The sequence below is a fragment of the Pleurodeles waltl genome, chromosome 8 (assembly GCF_031143425.1).
Source record: "Pleurodeles waltl isolate 20211129_DDA chromosome 8, aPleWal1.hap1.20221129, whole genome shotgun sequence".
Taxonomy (NCBI): Eukaryota; Metazoa; Chordata; class Amphibia; order Caudata; family Salamandridae; genus Pleurodeles; species Pleurodeles waltl.
In genome coordinates, this window is record NC_090447.1 from 233,113,274 (window position 1) to 233,137,131 (window position 23,858).

The 23,858-nt window shown below is 41.7% G+C and overlaps 1 protein-coding gene across 5 annotated transcripts in view; it reads right to left on the reverse strand.

The window, feature by feature from the left end:
* Positions 1 to 23,858, reverse strand: part of NCAM2 (neural cell adhesion molecule 2) — a 1,466,086-nt gene that overhangs the window by 724,759 nt on the left and 717,469 nt on the right. The window lies entirely within an intron of this gene.

Below are 23,858 nucleotides of genomic sequence, written 5' to 3' on the forward strand. Positions count from 1 at the left end.
GATATTTCACAAAACTTTCATAATGTTCCTATACCCACATTCAACTTCAAATTAAAAATTAACAAATATAGATACAACCCTGTTCTCTTTTCTCACTAAAGCAAATCTTTCTATCTTCTCTTCCATGTAAATAATTATGTTATTGTTTGAGGAGAGTAAAACACTATTTAAGTTACAACCATATTGGCTGTCAGGGTTAACTTCAAAGTCACTAAATGAACCTATGTTTAGCCCTCTGGTAGATTAGCACAAAAGCAATGAGGCTTAACTTGTGTTAAGTATGTTAAGCAGCCAGGCACTGTGTAAATTATTTACAGTATACAGGACTTGAACAGGAACAAAGTGAAAACAAAATAGGAAAAATCCCTAACCAATTTAGAAAAATAAACAACATGTTTAAAAAATAGTACCAAAATAAATTAAGTTCAGTAAAACTGGAGTTATGTTTTTTTTTTTTAAATTGTAGTAAAATCTTATGCCTGAAAGATCAAAGCACCAACCACAGGCAATTGGTCACATGAGACAGAGGAAAATTCAAAAGTTTAAGACTGACCATAATGGAGCATGGGTCAGATACAAGAGGTGGATTGGGCTGGTCTTGGCTTACCTTCAGACTTAAACAATTCTTGAAGTAAACTCAAGGTGAAGGTAATCCCTGTACTTCCCTTCAGCTTACATAGAAATGGTACATTTCTAAATCATCAAGTGACCCTCATACCACTCTGTGTGCTTTGTGCTCTGTGCTTTTCCAGCCGGCTTCTACCTTTACCAGAAGGGCCACCCTAAGCTTTACGCTTAAGCCTTTGCAGTCTTGGGTCTTCCAGTGCTTTGGGGGGGGGGTCTATTTTTGACATCCCCGGTTACATCCGAGAGCCTACTTATGTTTGTTGTACCACCCACAACCAGGTTGCCACAAAGTTTCAGATACTGGTTCCTGCTTCAAGTTCCCCATTATATAGGGGGGTTACAATGGGAAATGCAAGGCAACAGACACACATTGTTGGAAGAAGAATAAAAATTATGAACTTACTCAAATAGTCGCCCAAATAGTATGTAAGCTTCCACAACATTCGAGGATATAAATACACTAGTTGAAGAAGCTGAAATACTTTTCGGAGGGGGCACAGCTAATGGCCCGATCCTAAATGAAGCATCGGATGGAGCCACCCTTATATTCTCTAGGAAAAAACTCAAATCTTCAGCTTCAATTGTATCCAAAACTGTAGATGCTGCCCAATTTCTGAAGGACCATGAGACTCTGTTAATATAGTACTTCTGATTCTGCCAATAATGGTCACAATTCTGTACCACTATCCGCTCTGATCATAATCTCTGACAGATATTCAGCCCTTGCACCATCTTCATCAAGCCACAACACTGCAGAGGCCTTGCACAGAAGAGAGGCACTTTAGACTCTACCGTCCAGTCCACTGCAGTCTCTGTAATGGTGCTAAGTGACACTAACATGGACATGGACATTGCAAGCATTGTTACTTTGGTGAGGAGGCTAAAGGCTAAGGTAATAGATCTTAGATCTCAACTGGCAACACGGATTTCAGACATAGGTGATTTGAAATCTTCCACTAAACACCTAGTGCCAGTCCCCCCTCACATGTACCACACCCCACTTACATGTGAAAAAAATGGGAGAACGACAGGGTCAGATAACATCCTGAGGCACAGACTCACTTCCCTGCCCCTGATCTATGCCCCATTAAACCGATGCCTAACATCCCCTCTTGCATATCCTTCCGTGCGGGTGGCCATGGCTGATACAAGGTACTTAGCCTAATCCATGGGCGGAACCACCAAAAATGTTCCCTACTCAGGAAAGGTCCACAGACAGCATACCAGGGCAGGAGAGGGTGGTTCCAGTTGATGAATTCAGGCTGTGTTTATATGACAAAAATCGTAAATTGGCTGTGGGAATGAAAGGAGACAAGGGGTTTCCAATAAATACATGTACACATCAAATTTGGTCAGTGCACCACTGTTATTCTATTATCCACTCAGACATTTTGTACAACAGATGATTCCATGATCCCAAAGAACATGCAGGGAACTTTGTCAACACCCAGATAAAAATTATATCTATTTTTCTGACTGAGCAACTAGTAGGTCTAAAATTGTGCAAGTAGCCTCCCTCAAGTATCCTCATCCAGTTCAAACTTAACCCACCCTCTATTAAGAATGAACAAGTCTAAAACAGTACGCACTAACCCTTCAGCTCTCTCAACTGGCGTATATGTTACCGGAAGTACCGGATCCCCCACAATGGGTCCTCATTGAGAATCAATTGCTTTTAAATAGTGGTGGCCTCAGCATCATATACAGAGCCTAAACCACCCAGACAAGCCCCAAAAACCCAAAGTTGGAGGCAACACTTGCAGCTTGGCGTTGGACACACTGCCTCCTTGGCACACACCCCTATATCCATAAGGGGGGTTCTATATGGGGTAATGAATGTTTGCACATAGGAGAGACCCATTTCTACTGGACACAATGGAGCGCAGCAGGAATCAATCACTTGGACCAGCTCGTGAAGAATGGTGAACTGAAACCCTTTGTGAAGCTGCAGGACGAATTTGGCCCTCAACTAGACCAAGCATGGAAATATCTGCAACTTCGGCACTGTCTCCGCAGCACTATAGGGTCCTCCCCCTAGGCACTCCAAGCCTCCCCTATTATGTCTTACATAAAAATGTGGGAACGCTCCAAAGGAGTGATGTCGGGTCTCTATGGAATGCTCACCTTCACCTCTATTCGCGACCCCTCCTCGCTGACCTAAGTAATAGATGGCAGTGTCGCCTCCGAACCGACTTTGAAGAGAAAGACTGGATGGATATTATGAACGCCCTGGACAGGGGTACACGAGAGGCCTGCCTGAAATTTTGTCTCTTCAAAACAATTCATGACTGGTATTGGACCCCAGTAAAATTATGCAAAATGGGCCTTTTGCCCCACGACAACTGCTGGTGATGTACTGAGACACGTTGCAATTTGGTACACATCCTCTGTGATTGTCGCTTGATCCGCCCCTTTTGGGAGACCGTGGGAACTATTCCATGTGTTTCTATCGCTCATTGGCAGTCACTCCAGACCTCTCTTATTCTTCTCCATGATATGGGGGGGGTCCTCCCTGACCTGTTTAGACCCCAACGCCGCCTACTTCATGCCGCTCTTGCGGTAGCTAAGATATGCATCCTTCACCATTGGAGATCACCCACTCCTCCCACATCAGAGGAGTGGGTAGGGGCAATGAAACAAACTGTGGCACATGAACATGTCATCTATAATCTACAAGACCAGACTGCCCTATTTACACAGGTTTATGCACCCTTCCTCTCTGGAGAATCATAAACCAGAATAGACTGCCCATCTGCAGAATATTCATAAAAATATGCAGACTATCAATGGGAAATTCGCAGACTACACTTTGTAAAATTCATAGAATGCACCCACACACTCACTTATATCCTTCTTTTATTCCAGACTGGTGCCCTTAACATCATGTCACACTATGTCACCATCTCTCATTTATCTACGGACTCACTCACTTCTCAACCAGCCCTACTATAAACCCCCCCTTCCCACTTCGCTCTGTTTGTCCCCCCTCTTCTTTCTTCCCCTCCTCTCCCTCCCCCCCCCCCCACAGACCACAGTGCTGGGTGCCTCTGACATGATATCCCCCCTCCCCACTACACTATATGTTGCCTCTCTAGATCTTCTGCTATTCTACAATACTCTCCCTTGACTTACCCTGTTGCCTCTTCCTTATCTCCCTGTCACTACTCCTACATACTCATCCAAATGCAGGTTGTGGTCAGCTGTGGAGGGTTGGTAACTGTCTGGGGCACCTTGAAGTTAAGAGCGTGCCCCCCCTTCCCCAAATGTACGTTTATAATTATCTAATAAAAAATTGCAAAGATAAATAAAAGAATTCACAAGTCACACACTGGCCAACATCTTCCACTGCATTAGAAATCTTGAATACATCCATTGTGGATTGACTAAGAGGTGTGGGTCTTTCTTGTTATTTTGGGGGAGGGGGCACCCTTTTTGTTTTGAGATGCCCCAGACAGTTGCCACGCCTCCACAGATGACCACAACCTGCATCAACCAGCCTTGGTGCCTATGACTACCACCCAGAAAGACCCATTCAAGATCCCTAACACTATTGATATCCTGTCCTGGAACACAGCAGGTGTGAAATAAAAGCCTGGTGACCCAGCCTGGCAAGTGTCCATAGACCACTTTGATATACGCCTCCTTCAAAAAATATGAAGTATTGATCCTGTCCATAGGCTGGGCTATCACATCCCCTCTTCCAGCCTTCTTATCTGGGGACGAGCTGCTCTCAATATTAAACTGCATCTAATTTCCATTGTTTCCCATGACATCCTAGGCCTAACTATTACAGGGGAGGACTCTTGCATGTATTACCTATACAATGTTTATAACTGCAGGGTCAGAGCGGGTTGTGGGACACCAACCATACAACAACTCCCTGCCCACAGGGATCTTTATGACCTACACAACTCCCTTACTATTGCAGGTGGCTTCAACACCAAATATGAGCGCTCTGACAATGCCGGCCCCCTCCTCTGATGCAGAAGATGAGGAATGGGGTATACCCTCTCCTAGCACCAACCCAGTAAATGATGGACAGATGCTGCTTACCAGCTGCTGTCTTTCACTCTATCCCGTGGCCTGAGTGCATGCAACAGCCACACACCATCTGATTAGCAAGCAGATGATACCTTTAACCAACTGGGCTATTCTAGTATAATTGACTACATTCTGATTGTACTTTCCGTTTGGAGTAGCCTACTCGACATGAAGGTTTTTACCAAGTAAAATAGTGATCACAATGCCGTCCATTGCTTATTAAAGGGTATATTTAACCATATGACAAATATCCCATTATCTCTTGTTATCGATCTGATTCCTTTTAATAATAGGGTAAATTAGTGCAGCATAGCTGTCCAACCAAGCTTTGGTCAAAAACAAATAGGGCTTTGATCGATGCCATAGCTGATTTAGATAACCCAACTCCCATGCAGGATAGAAACTCTGCAATCCTTCTGGTGCACGGGTAACTATTTGATACTCTAGGTGAATGCTTTACACAGCATTATACATTAACCTGCATGGCTTCTAGACCTGTCTGTACCTGATTCAATAAAGGTTGCAGTCACAAAAGCGCTGAGCTCTCCCAAGCCCTAGAGTGCAGTGATACCAGCCTCAGAATCAGGCAGAAAGGGTACAAATGCACCCATACAAAAGGACATCACAAATGGGACACACAGATTTGGGAAAACACCTATGAGGAAGCCATTTTGAGAGGTATTAGGACATGCTAGAGAATGGTGGCTAACAGTCAGTCAACTTTTTACTCTCCTGTTAAAGAATGAGATAAGTGAGACCAAGTGGGCCATTAAGTCCATGTGGCAGGCAGCTGCCGGGCCCAATGGTGTTCCCAAGGACCTTTTTCTTGCAGACACTGTGAATTGGGCTACATACATAAATAAGTTGTCAAACAAAATAATGGAATGGGTTGATATCCTGTGTAGCTGAAAGGTGGCAGAAATTGCCCAAATCTACAAAAAGGGCTCATGGGACTCCCCATGAACTATAAACCAACAAGACTCATTGACATAGTCTAAAAGGTGTTCTGCAGACGGATTCTGAAAATACTGGATCTATGGATAGAGGAGCATCAATCCCTGTTGCACCTACAAGCAGGGTTTAAGAGCCAAACAAGCTCTTTTGACCAGATCTTGAGGTTACTGAGTATCTACAAGAAGACAGTTGCACTCTAAGAGTCCAACCTGCATCTAGTTTTTGTGGAATTAAAGTCTGCCTTTGACCTGGTCCCTGAATAGGAGTCCACAAAGATGTATGACAGGGGTGCATGCTCACCTCAACCCTATTTTCCTTGCCCCTTAACAATTATTTCTCCTATCTAGAGGCTGGTGAATGTGATGCCCCTAAGGTAGCTGGTTTGTGACATTCTGCGATGACGGACGCCTGGTGCTTAACTACTCAAAAACAAAATTCATGCCCATTAGCATTCACAGATCATTCAGGAGTACGATAGAGATGGAAGTTAAGCCACTAGACAAGGTCACCGAATTTGACTACCTGGGAATTAAGTTAACGAGGACCATCGCATGGTCTCTCCAGGTCATAAAAGCAGTCTGAGCCTATCAATAAAACATCATAAGACATTATAAGACCTCTCTGACGCCAAACTCTCAGAGATAACAGTTAGGGGCATACGTACTTGGTTGGGTGAATGTTCACGTCTTATTTCTAAATTTGTTGTGCAGTGTGATTTTGGTATTTTCGAGCTAGACTAGGCATTGTCGCGGTATAAAGTAAAATAACTCATCCTTGACAGTGTAAGGGATTACACCCAAAATAGTGATACATTTTAACTTTCGCCAAAAAGTCTGTTGGCCACTCTATTAATAGCTTGGGTGATGAAAAGTAATTTCTTTTTTTATTACCTCCCTGATAAACGATCTCGAAATGTGATTTTACAATTTTACATTGGAATTGATCCAGAATGGAGAATCTCTGGGCGCAGAGATAACATTTCTGAAAATATCAGATACTGTATCTGTGATATTGAAATAAAATGTTGTACAACACATTATTCTTAGATTGCTTAACTTTTTGAATGAGAGAAAAAAATCGTCTGTCCCTTTTTTATGCAATTCGATGTCACCAGAACTACTATTTATAGTGAATTTTGAAATTGTGATACCCATTGCAAAATACATTAAGCTAATTTAGAAAGAACCTTGAAATGTGGAAAATATTTTTAAGATTTCTTATTTCTTGAAACAGTAGAGTCTAAGTTGAAATTCTTCGTACCGAATGTTTTTATCTAATTAGATAAATTGTACGTTGATTAATCTCATTAACACATTTTTATGATGCAGGGCTCAGGAACGTATTTATTATTTTAAGGTTTGTATTGTATGAGTTTAACTAGATCATTGTATAAACACCAACTGTAGTGACTGATTTCTATGTTGTACGAATATGGAAATGAATTAATGTTTACTGGTTTTATATTTCTAAAAGGTAATATCTTATAAATAAAATAACTTTTCACTTCACAACTGGAAAGGAAAGCTTGGAGTAGGAATTATACACTATACAGCACACACTGAACTGCGATGTTGCCTTTTAGATCACCAGCACTGGAGAAGACAGTAGTATCAGGCCAACAATAATAGATATGGTTCTACATTGTGCACATTTGTTTGCTGCACTGCCTTGCTTGAAAAATAAGTAAATATGCCATATGTGCCATCCTTTAAATCCAAAGGGCCTTATTTATACTTTTTGGTGCTAAACTGCACTAACGCAGTTTTGCACCAGCTTGCACCATTTTTTAGCACCAGCTGGGCACCATATTTAAGGAATGGTGCAAGCCGGTGCAAAGGGTAGGCTGATGTAAACAAAAAAGGACGTTAGGCAGGTTAGAGTCAAAATAAATTACTCTAACCAGATTAGCGTCATTTTTTGATGCTAAAGGGCATATTTATACTCTGTTTGCACTGAATTAGCGTCACTTTTTTTTTTACTCTAATTTGGTGCAAAACTAACTCCATATTTATACTTTGGTGCTAAACCCGTTTAGCCCCAAATTTATGGAGTTAAAGTCATTTTTTGGAAGTGGAAACGTACTTTGCCTTAATGAGATGCAAGGTAGGCGTTCCCGTGCAAAAAATTACTCTATGGCCTTAACTCCATATTTATACTCCCATGCAAAAATGGTGCAAGGGAGGGAGGAGGGGTCAAAAATGAGGCAAAGTTTGCTTTGCCCCATTTTTTAAAGCCTGGGTCAGGGCAGGCATTAGCGGACCTGTGAGCCTATTTCCATGGTGGAACACCATGGAGTAAGCCCACAGGTGCCCTCCCCAGTCTCCAGGGGCACCCCCACCCACACCAGAGGGACTGCGGAGGATAAGGGACCCCATCCCAGGTAAGTACAGGTAAGATTGCATTTTATTTTTTAAAGTGCCATATGGGGCCCTGAAAAGGGCCCCCATACGTGCACAGGGTGCAATGGCCATGCCCAGGGGACCCTTGTCCTCTGTGCTGGCCATTGGGGTGGTGGGCGTGACTCCTGCCTTTTCTAAAGCAGGAGTCAGGTGGTATGGTAGGTTTAGTGCCAAAATATGACGCTAATCTGGTTAGAGTCATTTTTTTTACTCTAACCTGCCTAAAGTCATTTTTTGGTGCTAAACCCTCTTCTTCTATACTGCCAGCCCCACCCGACTAAAGTCATTTTTTTTTACTCTAGTCTACCCTTTGCACCGGCTTGCACCATTCCATAAACATGGTTCCCTGCTGGTGCACAGAAATGGTACAAGCCGGTGCTAAACGTTTTGGTGCAAAACTGAGTTAGTGCAGTTTTGCAGCAAAAAGTATAAATAAGGGCCAATATTTTGTAAGTTTGTGCCACTTTTGCATAAAAAAATGACGTTAATGCAGCGCAAAAAATATTTTAAATCCGGAACTTGGTGCTAGATGGGTCTAGCACCAAAGTATAAATATGGAGTTAGTTTTGCACCGAATTAGAGTTAAAAAAATGACACTAATTCAGTGCAAACAGAGTATAAATATGCCGCAAAGTATAAATATGCCCCTAAATATGGTGTTAAGGCCATAGAGTAATTTTTTGCACGGGATCGCCTACCTTGCATCTCATCAAGGCAAGGTAGGTCTCCGCTTCCAGAAAATGACTTTAACTCCATAAATTTGGCGCTAGACGGGTCTAGCACCAAAGTATAAATATGGAGTTAGATTTGCACCGAATTAGAGTTAAAAAAAAATTACGCTAATTCGGTGCAAACAGAGTATAAATATGACCCAAAGTATCTAGAGACTAGAACATTATCACCACTACCAACCACCAGTCTACATATAAACACATGTCCGACTAAACAGGCAAAAATGTATTTTTAAGATAAAAGTAACACTTTTTTACCTGTAGTCATCTTGACCTCTTAGATTCGCCTTCAAACCAATCACTTCATAAGATATGTCTACTCTGTAAAAGATATTTAAAGATGGGAAAGATACCACAGTTCTAACATGAGTAGGGAGAGTACATTTTTTAATTGAAGGTAGTGAAGTAATCGTGTTGTGGAGCTCTTGTAATGGATTCTTTTCAGCAACTGATATTCACGTTTACATTACTCTTTAGTGTGCAATCGGCACAAACTAAAACTAGATGAAGTTTAACATTCGCTCTGTTAGAGTGAGACTCTGTTTACCCTAACTGGGCATAGGAAGGTGAGATAACAATATTATGTGCACCTGGCCCCTTTACTGGACATATAAAACACACCCATAAAAGAGTCAGGGTAACATTGATGGAGGAATCATTTTGAAAGAATTTTTATTTTTCCACGTTCTTATAGGGCTAATCTATATAGTGTCTTGTCAAAAGTGGGATGATGGTCATAGAGATTTCAATAAGGAACAAAGGGTCAGATGGGCAAATAATATTTGTGGTTGCAACGGCCTGATTCACAGAATCAGCTGTTTGTGAATGCCAAAATGAACTTACGTATGTGTAAATCACAATTTGCAACCACTGCAATTTGGATTTGCCAATTCATTATTTAGAAGGGCATGTTTAGTGTGTCCCTTTCAAATAATCAGTTGGATTGCTATGTAATAGTATTTTGCACCTGAATTCAAGTCCCAAAATTAATCTTTTACCACCTCAATGGAGGTGATAAGAAATCGTCAAATAGGAAGGGGCCCTTTATTAAAAAGCAATCACAAATATGTAGGTCTGTTGACCTCAGCAGACCACCATCCCTGTGATAGCTGTGATTCATAGTTGATTGCAATTTGTGACCTACCTCAATAATATTTATGCAGTAGGTCAAATTGCGACCCACTAGGAATTGGTAATTTGCTATTAGTACATTGGTGGGTTTACAAACTACCACACAGGTAGTGTGACCAGTATTTTGCTAACAGTTCTTAGTACATCTGACCCTAACTCTTGCTTAGGTCATCACAATACACCTAATAAGAGTAAACAAGACTCTTAAAAGAGCTGGGCAGGGTCCTACATACATCCTTGATGTGAAAAGTTGGCACTTCACATCACTTTCAATTTGTTTGCCTAAGGTAAGCAAGCAATTAAAAAATGAATAAATAAACATCTGCTTCTCTAATAATTTACTCAGGGGTAAGTTTGAGGTTTGCTTATCAAGCAGAGGATTGGGCCACACCTATATAACAACTAAAAAAATAAATAAAAATTGTACTATGATTAGTCACTACGGATTTATGATTATTTTATAGGGCAGTGCACTGTTAGAAATTGGGATTTTTGGTGGGCAGAGGTATGCACCCTGTCCAAGCAGAAACCACAATCCTAGTCAGGGTAAGTCAGATACACATCATAAATTAACCTGTGATCACCCTTTAGTAGCTTAGCGCAGGGCAGGCAAGCTTAACTTAAGAGGCAATATTTAAAGTATGTGTACAATACTTCAAACAGTAAAAAAGTGAAATCACAACACAAAAATATGCCACACCTAGTTAATTTTTAAAGGATGTCTCCAAATATAGTACTTAAAAGCATAAAGAGTCAACCGGGGCCAGCTGTTTGCACTATACTGGGTAACATCTTAAAAATCAGGCCGATTGTGGTGTAGCGTGGATCGGTTACAGCATGTGTCTGCATCGAAGACTCGATTTGAGGAGCGGAGGAGGCAATGCATCGTTATTGATCCCTTTGGAAGCAGGCTATGCGTCAGTTCCAATCCCCGCAGTCGAAGATGCATCATTATCCATCTGCGCAGCCGTCAGTGCGATGACCTCAAATAGCGTTGGGTCAGTGAACCCCTTTGTAATGAACGTAATGCATCATCATCGAGCAGTGCAGAGGCGATGCATCAGCATTGAGGGGAGATGCATTGGCTCTGACCAGCGCATCAAAAGTGATGCACAGATGTTTGCAGTTGCATTACTTTATACACACTTCCAATGGCCCAGGACTAGGTGTGCACTTGGAAGAGCAAGACTTGCAACAAGCAAAACCCAGGTTCTGTTGCAGGATTAAGTGAAGTCTTTGATCTCCCTCAGACTTTAGAAAAGGAAGCAAGCCAGCAAGCCCTTAGAGTCACTTTGGTTCTGGGGATGTAGTCTCACTCCAATGGTAAGGAGGGCAGGAGGCAGCAGGGTAGGCACATCAGAGCAGGAGTCCAGAAAGGTCCAGCAGAGTCCAGCAAAGTTATAGTCTCTCCAGCAGCCTTCTTCCTGGTGGAATGTCCTCAGGTCCAGAGAGTACTGATTTGGTGGAGAAAGAAGTCCAGTTCTTATACCCAGGGATGCTTTTGAAGCAGGGGAGACTTGAAAGAGGGAGTCTCTGCCCTTCCTGCCCTTGCCCCAGACCCACTTCAGGAGTTATGCACCCCATTGTGTGTCAACTCCCCTCTCTCATCTTGCCTAAGATGGCCATTGAAATGCAGATGGCCGCTCAGTCACACCTACGCTCACTTTGTGTGTGGATGTCTAAAGAGAATGCATAAGAGCCCAGCTATCACTCACCCAGACCTGTATTAAGTGACAGGCAGAAGGCACTAGATGATTTAAAGTGAAAAATGGCAACATTTTAAAAGTGGCATTTTCAGAATTACAGTTTAAAACCCGACCACCATAATTTGTGATTTTATATCAAGATTCTAGAGACACTGATCCTGGGGCTTGCCTCTTTTCCCGATTGGAAATGACACCTATGCAATGTAATAAAGCAATCCCGCAAATTGTTTTGTACCTACATCTGGCCCTATGACACTCCCTCCTTGGACACGACCTGAAGCCTTGCCCTGCTCAAGTTTACCTTCTCAGAACACTTTTCTTGAGATTTCTTCTAAGGTAACCACTGAACGGGCCCAGTCCACTTCTTGTATCTGAACCGTGCTCCATTGAAGTGAGACATATTTTTCAACTTTAATCTGGTATTGCACAACGGGATGTCTGTGGTTGACACTTAGATCTTTTAGGTACTGGTTTTTACTAAAACATTTTTAAAATCATAATTCATGTTTTATTGATTAGATTTTTGTCATTTTGGTGTCCAATGGTTTATTAAGATTTATTATTTTTGTCTAAATCGGTGTGAAATTTTTCTTCTGTTATGTTTTCACAGTATTACAGTTTGTGTGCTGCATAAATACTTTACACACTGTCTCTAAGTTAAGCCGGAATTTTTTTGTGCCAAGCTACCTAGGTTTAAGCATAGGTCAATTTAGTGACTTTTTGTGGTTCAACATGCAAGGGAGTGTGCCTTTTGCTTGACCAGATGCCACACCCCTGGCAAACAACAACCCAATGTCTCACACAATACGCACATCAAAAGCTTATTAATGCCATAAGTGTTATCACTCTTGCCAACATTTCAAATCCATAGTGTTAACTTGCTGTTTCCACCAAAAAGCACTCATACCTTAGTTTAAATACTAATTTAACTCTCAGTAAGTAGTTAATGTGCAATCACATATCATATCAAGATTTAACCTTTCTTATCAAATGTTATTTTGTCAAAATATGTGTTCATATATTTCAGAAGAGACTACTAAACATAAGCACCTTCCTTTTGTTAGAAATCCGTATTTGAAAATGACCCAAAATCAAGGCATGTGGACAAGGAATGCCATGCTTTTTATCCTAATTCATTAGCTATAAGTGTTATTTTGTACCAAAACATCACAGCCGTGAATCAGAACAATCTGATGTCTGTGGTGCATGACTTGCACATCTTTTCCAAACCTGTTTTATCATGTGCCACCTAGTAACACACAGCCCACAGACTTGTTCCAATTGAATATCAATGTTCACACTCAACAGGCTCAATGAATGCGTATGGATGATGTAAACAATGTGGGTACTACCAGTTAATTTTCCTTTTTAAAGTTCTGGTTTTTGAACCTCCTCTGTGATGTGGAACCAATTAAGTTTATAGCTTAATGGATAAGATTGCATTAAGTGCCCACCTTTAAACCCCTTTGCTAGTAGGCCTCTCCTCCCTCTTTTGGCTATTTGGGGTCAGTTAGCACTTAGGCCTCCATAGCATTTTGCCCAAAAAAGATAGTCACCTTTTTGTCCAACATTCTGGGCATTCTAAAAGTACCTAGGGTTTGTGGATTCCCTTGGAGGGGTTGAAGAAATTAATCAAAATGTATCCAAATTTGGGGTTTTGGGGGAAAAGTGGGGAAAAGTGTTGTAAAAGAAAGCGTCTGTTCTTTCCTGCAAATGACATAAATGAAAGGTTTGTGATGCTAAAGTCATCATCTTCCCAGCTATCAGGAACAGGCAAACTTGATCCCCCCCAACAAATGGCCCTCATTTCAACATTGGTGGGCAACAAGCGCCGCCTGTCAAGTTGAATCCGCTGCACGGCCGCCAATGTGGCCACACTCCCGCGGTGGCTATTAGGAGATCCCCGCTAGTTTCCGCCCACTGACCCAGCGGGGATCTCGACCGCAACATGGGAGCCGGCTCCAAATGGACAGTGCAGACAGTGAAAAGCTCCATGGGGCCGTGGCAGGGGGCCCGCGACTCCCCTTTCCGCCAGCCTTTTCATGGCGGTTCATACCACCATGAAAAGGCTGGCAGGAGGGGGAGTCGTAATCCCCTGGCAAGCGCTGCAAGCAGCGCTGCCCTGGGGGATTACAACCGCCAGGACCAATGTGGCGAGAAACTGCCGGTCCCGGCGGTGGGACCGCGGCACTTCCGCTGCGGTCGTAATCCCATGGGAAGCTCCGCCAGCCTGTTGGCGGTGCTTCCGTCGAAACAGACCTGGCGGTCTTTGTCCGCCAGGGTTGTAATGAGAGCCAATGTTTTTACTACAGTTTTGGCATTTTACTGGGAAATAGCCAATTCACCCTATTTTATGTGATTTCAACCTCTTTCCAGTTTGTTTTGGAAAGGGGTGTGAAAACCATGGTAGATCCCAGAAAGCTATATATTTCTGAAAACTAGCCGAAACGCTCAGATCATACAGGGGTCTTTTGTGTAAACCCTTCAAGGATTTCTGAACGAAAATAACTGATGAAATAAAAGAAATAATGAAAATTAGTAGGAAAAAACAGGTTTTTGTGACAAAGTTTTCATTTCTAACTTCTCATCATGCTGGCAGATTTACAAAAGCAACATACCATTACATCTGCTAGACCCTTCTGTTTGTGGGGAGATATATGGTTTGCACTTTTTCCAAGAACTTGAGGTAACCAGAGCCAATTACTTAACTGCACCTTGCAATAGTTTTTCTTTGTGTAGCATGGATAGAGCAATTCATATGGTAAACTATAAAAATTTAAAATAAGTAGCAAGGAAACCTATGTATTTCCAAATTAGGCACAAGATATAGAGTTTAGAAGCAGTGGTTATATGCAAATCTCTGAACTTGTGAGTACCCATACTACCATGTGAATTAGAAGGCATTTCTCAAAATGACTTCTTTCTTACATTTGAAAGGTGCAAACAAAAAGCAATAGAATTGGTAATAACACTTGTTCTACTAATCTGTCTCCCAATAAAACATCTTACTTGTGTGGGTAGGCCTAGTGCTTGCAACAGGAAACAGCCCAGAAGGCAACATGGACAGATCACATTATTCCACTGAAACCTGACCTTTTTTTGTAATGTGCCTAGCTTTGGATTGTGGACCCTAGCTAGTCTGGCACCCAGGGAAACCTAGCAAACCTGTATATTTTTGATAACTAGGCATATAGGGAAATCCAGCATGGGGTGATTTGTGCTGCTCTCACCACATTGTGTTACCCAGAATACCTTGCAAACCTCAAACTTTGATTAAAAAAGCACATTTTCCTGACATTTCTGTGATGAAAGTTCTGAAAGTTGTTGGGAGCCACAACCTTCCTTCCACCCAGCGTTCTACAAAGACTTCCAATAAAACAGGTACTTCACTTGTGTGAGTTGTGCCTGTCACAGGAAACAGCCCAAACCACAATGTGGATATGTCACATTTTCTACCGGAAACTGACCCTTTTTTGCAATGTTCCTAGCTGTGGATTGTGGGCCCTGGCTCAACCGACACCTAGGGAAACCTAGAAAACCTGTACATTTTTTAAAGCTACACACTTAGGGTAATTTAAGATGGGGTGACCTACATAGCTGTCACCAGGTAGTGACATGAAGACAAAGGAAGGGGGGAAAGGGTTATAGGGATGGGCGCTCACAGATAATCACCAAAATTATTTTACAATCATATATTAGTATGCACTACTCCCAAATCCTCCATCGTTTTTCAAGGAAAAGCAAACCAAAATACAAAGAGGGGCCAAGGCACTTGTCAAATAGTATATACTCTAGAACCCGTGTTAGGGTAAAGTGAAGTCCTCTTTCAGTTGTTCGCTTCACAGTACATCATGTAGTCAGTAGACTCGGTATTTTAAATCCATTTCTGGTTTATTCTTGAACATATTTTCACATTAGGTCGTGGTCAAACAACAGCCAGCACGTGTTTCGTCTTATGAGAGGATAATCTCATTGACTTCCTCAGGGCGAAATGTGAAAAGACACGGAGTATCGTGTCAGGCATCTCAATCAGCGGTCTGCGTGTTTGACCATGACCTAACACGGATTCTAGAGTATATACTATTTGACGAGTGCCCTGGCCCCTCTTTATAACGAGGTAGTGACATGTTGGCTCTCATTGTACCAATGAGAGTGCTGGATTTGGGTGGCACCACCACCAGGCTGTGGGGAACGTAGGGCCAGATGTATCAAGACATTTTGCATTCACAAACAGTGCAAATCGCAAGATCCCACTGTTTGTGAATCCAAAATCGCCTTTCATGATGTATGAAAGGCATTGCAGCGCAAATTTAGAGAATCACAATTTTTAGTGATTCCCAACATTGCGACCCTGAATAGGGAATCACAATTTGCGATTCCCTAAATAGGAAATCATAAATAAAGATTACCTATTTGCTTTCACCTATGCACATGTATCATGCATTTCCTAAATGCGAGCTGGGCATTTAGGAAATGAAATTACCACTAATTCCAAGTTGGTGGAAACTATGAGCAATTTTAAAAAATGCATTGAAAATGCATTGTTTAAAGTGCCATGTACTGCAAGCCTGCCCTTATGGCATGTGTGCAGTTTACATGTGCACCTTTTTTTGGGGGGGTGGTGCATCAAAGAGGGACTTAGGTCCCCAGCACCCTTGGATTTGCATTACCTAAGTTGAAAATTCCTAAAAGGCCCACAGGGATGAATGGATTCCCATTCCCTAATAGCAATTGTGAATTTTAAGAAATCGCTATTAGGGAATCACTATTTTCTTACATACCATTTTGCATTTCTCAAATATCGATTTCTTAAAATTCGCTATTTAGGAAATGCTAAATGGTACTTTGATACATTTGGCCCCAACTCCAATTCCATACCTTGTGACAACTGTCGGCCTAACCCATTCGGCTAGCTAGCAGTACCTCAACTTCACCTGAAAGTGGCAGTGATTTGTGGTAGCCTTGCACATGACATTATGACTTCACAGGGAAATTGTGGTGAAACAGATCTCATCCCTTTCTCACAGTTACATATGTCTCACACATACAAAGACAAATAGAAACAAATATTGGTCTAATATGCTTTATTGAAATAATTGTGTTCTAAATAAAATAGCATGTACTGCAATGATAAGGATGATAAAATAATAATACTAACAATAATTCAGTGACAAAGAGAGCAAAGCATAAAAAAAGCCCCACCATAGTGTCAGAATGCTAGGTGTTGGAATTCCTACCTAAGCCACTAAAGTACTATATTAGAACACAGCAGTGTTAGCCCTAATCCGCCCTTAAGAAAATCTAGGAAAACACCATCCCTCAAACCTGGATTTGGTAGTAGCGAAGGGAGCTGTTTGTCTACTCAGCGTCCCTTCTCATGAAGGCACAGAAAAGACATCAAGTCTCAGCAAGCCACTGCAATGGAGGGAACGCATGTTGTGGCAATCTTCTGGCTGGAACTTCCCCTCTAAAGTATAGGGGGCAGAGGGATGTTTTTTAATATAATAGCTGGTGTTCTAGGAACCCTTCCCTAACATAAGAACATGTATGGAAGTGGCAATGGATTTCGGCGCTCCACTTTGTACTGACAACATATTGGAGACAGCCTTGTGCAAAGCACAGAGGGCCAGATGTATGACTTTTTGTTTTACGGCTCTCAATTTGCAATCTCTTTGGGAACCACAAATTACGATTCGCAAATCAAAATTTCCAACATTGTTAAGTACACTGTTTGCGATTTCCAATGGGGTCGCAAGTGACCTACCTCATCAGTATTCATGAGGTAGGTCACAATTTGCGACCCCATTAGGAATATCCACACTCACAGGGATAGTGGACTGCTGGTTACAGCAGACCACCAACATGTCTTTGACTGCTTCTTCAATAAAGCATTTTTTTTCTTAAAGGAAAATGGGATGCATTTCAAACAAAAAAATGAAAAGTTTTCTTTTCATTATTTTCAGAGTACGCAGTGGTTCTTGGGACCACTACCCACTCTGAAATATATATTTGCCAGCCTCAAACCTTCCTTTTTAATATACATAACTCATCCCTAGGGTAGGCCGTGGACAGCCCCCAGAGTAGGGTGCACTGTATTTAAAAAGTTGGACATGTACTTTTAAGTTTTATATGTGCAGGTAATGAAAAACTCTTAAATTCGTTTTTCACTACTCTTTTCCATAGGTTAACATCCCTGGGACCCCTTCCCTTTTGCAAATGAGTTACCATCCACTTCAAGTGGATGGTAACTGCGAGTTGGTTTGCGACCGCTTTCGCGGTCACAAAGCAACTCTACATTGTGATGCGGTCGCTCGCAAAATGTGATTCTGCATCCTAATAGTGAGGGAGCCTTGGATTCAAGCTGTGGTGAAGATATCTACATTCGTACATAGCTGCTTTTTTGGAAGTTGAAAATCTCCAGCACAAAAAGGCAGAGGGTTGTAGCCATAAACAGTTCCATGAGGCTGGAAATCCTTTTGGGGAAGGACTTCTGAAAATGATTTGTTTCTGTAGAGAAGAACGTAGTGGAGGAAACTGTGTGGTCAATCTGATTGGCTATACACCTCAGACAGGAATGGTAGGACTCTTTTTAAGGGTTCAGCTCTCACTCAGGTGGAGTCCACGTGTGGCTTAAAGATAGTGGGAGTCTTCTGTGTCCCTGTGGCTCTGAACAGGAGGCCGGGAAATTAGTCCTTGGAGTCACTCTGGTAGTACTGGGATCATGTGAATATGCAGGGCTCATTAGCAGGGCTGGCCTGTGAGGATTCAGGGCCGGCTTCGGGCAGCAAATCAATCCTTTCAGGAACAGCAAAGCAGTCTTGCAGAGTGCACAACAGGTCACAGTAGAAAGTAGTCTTCTAAGAGTCCATCCACAGGTCTAGGAGTAAACTGAATAATAGTCGGTCTGATGGTTCCATTGTTATACCCTGGTGCCCTTGCTCTAGAAGTTCGGAGAAGCTTCTGGAAAGGTTCTTTGAAGTGCAAATATCTTTCTGACTCCCCTGTTTTGGCTCCAAGGTGGCTGCAGTGAAAATACAGAGGTGATAGGTCCTTTGTGTAGAGGCAGAAAACACACTATTCAGTGCAAGTGGGGCTGTGCTCAACTCTGCCCCATCCTTTCACAGGTGGCACATTTGGGTACACCTAATCTCTCTATTGTGTGATTGTCTGGAAGTTATTCACAAAGTCCACCTCTCAGTTACACCTAGTCATGTGACCCAAGAGAGGCTGCAGACACCAAGGGCTAAGGGCAGGTAAATGCCCACTTTCTAAATGTATCATTCTCAAAATTGTAACAAAAATTCTAACTTTACCATTTAAGAGGATTTTTCATTACAATTTCATAGATATCATACATGACGTGGAGACATTGTCCCAATGAAAAGTTAGCACTTATTAAGTGTAATTAGGCAGCCTAATCTTTTCTTATGGGACAGGTAGGTAACACAGTAGTGGAAAATAAATTTAAGGGATTTTCAATACCTGGACATGGAACATTTAAAAGTACATGTCCAACCTTTTAATTACAATCCACCCAGCCGTGTGGACTATCTAGGGCATACCTTATATGCAATAAATGGATATTTTTATGCTTGGCAAGGGGGGGGTGGTATATTGACAAGTCAAACTGACAGTTTAAAACTGCATTCAGGCTGAAATAACAGGTCTGGGACATGTTTAAAAGTGCTTCTTATGTGGGTGGCACAATATTTGCTGCAGGCCCACTGGTATAATTTAGTTTATAGGCCCTGGATTTATGGTCTACCACTCTACAAGGGACTTATTAGTAAGTTAAATATGCTAATCAGGTGTAGTCAATCAGTCAATCAATCATAGCATTTGTAAAGCACGATACTCACCATTGAGGGTCTCAAGGCGCTGAAGGGGGGTTGCTGCTACTGTTTGATCAGCCAGGTCTTGAGGTGTCTCCTGAAAGTTAGCAGGTCCTGTGTCTGTCGCAGGTGGATAGGCGAGTGTTCCACAGCTTGGCGGCGAGGTGGGAGAACAATCTGCCATCGGTGGTCGTTCTGTGGATGCGTGGAATGGTGGTGAGGGCAATGTCGCGGATCGAAGCTGGCGGGTCGAGGTGTAGAAGGAGAGTCATCTGCTTATGTATTCTTAGTAGTATTTAGATGTATAATAATGGATTTAAGTTTTTTTAAGGGCTCATTTTTAAATATTTGCATGATGGTGTTCTGATTTTTCAGACTAAGGATTCCACCACATACAGTCTGCTTTAGAACTCGGCAGATGGATTACTCTGTCACAAAGTTGACAAATATCCTGTTTGCCGAAATCTAAATACCATTATAGCCTATGGGATTTAGATTTCAACGGACACCATATCTGTCACCATTGTAATGAATTAGTCCATCCGCCAAGTTCTACGACAGGGCTCATAGTCTAAAATGCCTTACTTTTTGAATGATGGCTGTGAACCACACTGACATTTTAACATGATCATAGGCCCGCCCATCTTCGATTAAGGTATTCCAGTGCATCCAAAATCCACTTTATAGCCTCCAAATAGTCATAAAGGGGCTGACCGGTCTGTGAATAACTGCTAGAATTGAGATTTCTCAACCTAACACTGTCCCACTTCTGAACTCTGAAAAACATACAGAGGAATATATTTGGTATTTCTGCAGTATGGAAAATGGGTGGGGATTTGAAAAAGTAAGCGAAAAATAGAATAGAATAGAATAGCATAGAATCTCTTTTCAGAATATGGTCACCTCTGTGTGGAACAGTTGAGAAACAAAGAAGCATCTTTATACCGATCAAAGTACAAAGCTTTGGCCTTAACATCAAATATATCCGCCAACCAATGCTTGAAGTAATCTTAGGATCATGACATATTATGTTTCTTTAGAATAAACAAAATATCTTCAGCAACTGTATTTAAGTATAGTAAGATACCTAAATATTCACAATTTGTTGGTGGTATAAATGTCAAGAACTTGAATTTGATATTTTCCAGTAGGTTTAGGACAAGTTTAATAAATGCTGGAACTTGGAGTTGACAGTGGTCTTGCTCAGATATGATGTGCTCCAAGGCAGAATGATTTTCACCCATGTTTTCTTGCTTTTAGTGCGCCTTCAGCGAACTACTGCTACGAATGTGTACTCGTCTTACTGTTATGGGTACCTCAAGAGGAAAATTGAAGTATTCCAATCACCAACATAAAATGTCTACTAAAGTTGTCAAATTGGTAATGAAAATACTATGCTGATGTTGAGAAGGTGTGAAGGTAAAAACTGCTTAGCTCAGTCTTGTTCCCTAAACTGAGATGGCTAATTAATTTGCAAAATATACTAAAATAGATATTAGATCATAGTAGATGATCAAACTAAATATTACATCAGTGAATCAGTTCACTCTAAAGCAGTAATATAAGCTGAGAAAGTTAATTCTGGAGCAAACGTGGATGGACTGCCTTATGTAAGGCAGGGGTCAGACTTTAATGATTGAGATTAATAGTATTTACCTGTGTTTCAAACTGATTCAAGACTAAAAATTCAAGGGCTGTATGCAAGATCTACTTTATTGTCCCAAAAGCTTGAAACCACAATCAAATTACTTGTGAATACAGCAAACAGATGATTGCATGAAGCTTTCACATCACAATAATAAAATAAAGCAACCATTTTGAGAGAATGACAAAAAAAAAAAAAAACCTTGTAAATATAGCCTTTTAGAAACTTAGGGCAAGGGTTTGGAACACATCACCTGAAAATATAAAAATAGAATAATTACTAGTAAACTTCAAATATACTCTAACAGCCCATTTATTCACAAAATCCTTACACTGAATTACCAGTGTGCCTGATATTTACTTTTTCCTTGCACATTATGCATTGTGTTGAGCTTATTTATCTTGTGCAATGCAAGTTTTATTTATATCTTTGATTGAAATCCATACTGTTAGACCTTTCAGTGTTAGGGTGGACTTCCCACCAAACTCAATGCCTTCACCACTCTTAAAAAAACTCAGGGCCTGATTTAGAGTTTAGTGGATGGGTTACCCCATCACAAACATGACGGATATTCCCTCTGCCATATTACAATTCCCATAGGATATTATGTAATCGTAATACGGTGGACATAATATCCATCACATTTGTGATGGAGTAACCCCATCCGCCAACCTCTGAATCAGGCACTACGTCTGAACGTAGAAATCTTCACCACAACTTGGTACAGCAGCTACCCAATGATGACAATTTATCCTTAAACAATGCCTGAAGCTTTTCCCCACTGAGATTTACCTTCTCAGAAAAACGTTTCTTGAAATTTCATCTCAGTCCACAGGTAATCACTGAGCGGGCCTGTTCTACTTTTTGTATCCGACTCGCACACCATCACTGACTGCCATATTATTTTACTCTGACTGGGTCTTGTATGACTAAATGATGTTTTTGATCATTTAAGGGCAATATTTTAATAAAAACTTTAAAATGTCCTAATTCCAGGTCTTCTTATTGGATTATTGTTGTTTTGATGTCAACTAATTTATTAAAATTTACTTTATGTCTCCAAATAAACTTCACACATTGCCTCTAAGTTACGTCTGACTCCTTTTTTGTCATGCTACTAGAGGATTAAGCACAGGCTAATGTGACAAGGGTTGTGGCTGTACACACCCCAATTAACTAATGACACAATTTCATACATTAGTGATTAGTGATGGGGTCCCATACTTGTGTTTGTGCAGTAACATACATTGATTTGTGCAACACTAAAATCCTATATAATTAATTTGACATCAGACTTCATCCCTTTTTAATTACTTATTCGTTGCCTATTGGCTACTTCTCCTTATCTAATTTTTAGTATACTACCTCTGTTTTGTCACACTATGGAGAAGGATTTGATCTACTTTGATACCCTCAGCAGGACTTAGCTGCTGAAGTTTGCGAAGAGAATGGGCTGAAGACAGGCAAGAAGGCTACCAAACTAGAACTCCAGGTAGCGCTCACAGTCTTTGTGACAGTACAAAGGTGGCAGAGCACACCAGAGTAGGATGACCCAGAGAGGAAAGGGGCACACTTTGAGGAGACAGAGGGTCCAGCCTTTGGTCCTGAGCTGCAAGGAGAGCAAAACACACACAAGAGGATGCACAGGAGGGGGCAGGAAGTGGTGTGTCTGGCCAGGGGCTGTCCCCAGAAGAGAAAGAGGACAGGTTGGTAGAGGAGAAGCTCAAGCTGCAGCTGACCAAGATGAATCTAGAAACAGAAGAGAGGAAGATTGAGGCTGAGACAGCTTTGCCAAGGGAGAGACTAGCATTTAAGGAAAGAAGAATGACCCATGAGCTCAACCTGAAGGAGCTGAACATCCAAGCCAGGAAGGCAGAGTGTAGCAACAATGGTGGCATCATTACCCCAGTGTCCCTTGTAGAAGGGAGGATCCCCATACCAAAGAATGTGGTGCATAACTCTGTTGTGTGGGATGACATAGAGAACAGGTTTGAGGTCGATGAGGTTAGCCTTGAGATTAATAGGATCACCAAAGCATATTGGGGTCCAGCCTCTGGAGCCATATTCCTAATGAAGGTAGGGATGCCCTGGACAGGATGAGGTATCCTCTCATGAAAGAGAGCCTGACCAGGAAATATGGGTTCACCCCTAGGAGGAATAGGCAAAGGTTTAGTGACAGTCGGAAGCTGCCCAAATTGATGTGGGTGGATTCTGTAAAACATTTTTGCAAGGTACTGGATGGTTGGGTGAAGGGCAGTGAAATAAGTGATTGTGAACAGCTGTATAGTCTGATTGCTAGAGAGCACACATTCTGTCTTTGTTTTACAGAGTTGCACCAAAACCTTGTGGATAATAAGCTCACTGACCACAGGGAGCTTGATAAGGAGGCAGACAGCTGTATCAGCACCACAGTCCACAAGAATGTAGCTTGGGGGGACGCTCTAAAGGGTGGTCAGGGTTCCCAACAGAAGGAAGAGGAGGGAGATAAAAATAGGACAGAGTTTTCTCAAGGCCCCAAATAAGTTCTCATGGGTAGGGTGCCACATAAGAGATGTGTTGCTAGGAACATTGGTAAGTTTGTCCCAAAGAGTTATAGATGCTACCTTTATTTGCCCACTAAGCGTGATGGCAAGTGTCCCAAGAGGATACAGCCTCCTTGTGATGGGCAGACCCCTGGGTTGGTCAATGTAGTGCTTGGGGAGATGGCCCAGTTAGTGTGGAGGAGAAAACTAAGGTTACTCTAGTGTCCCTAGGTGACAGAGATATGGTCTCTTTGGTGTCCAAAGCCCATA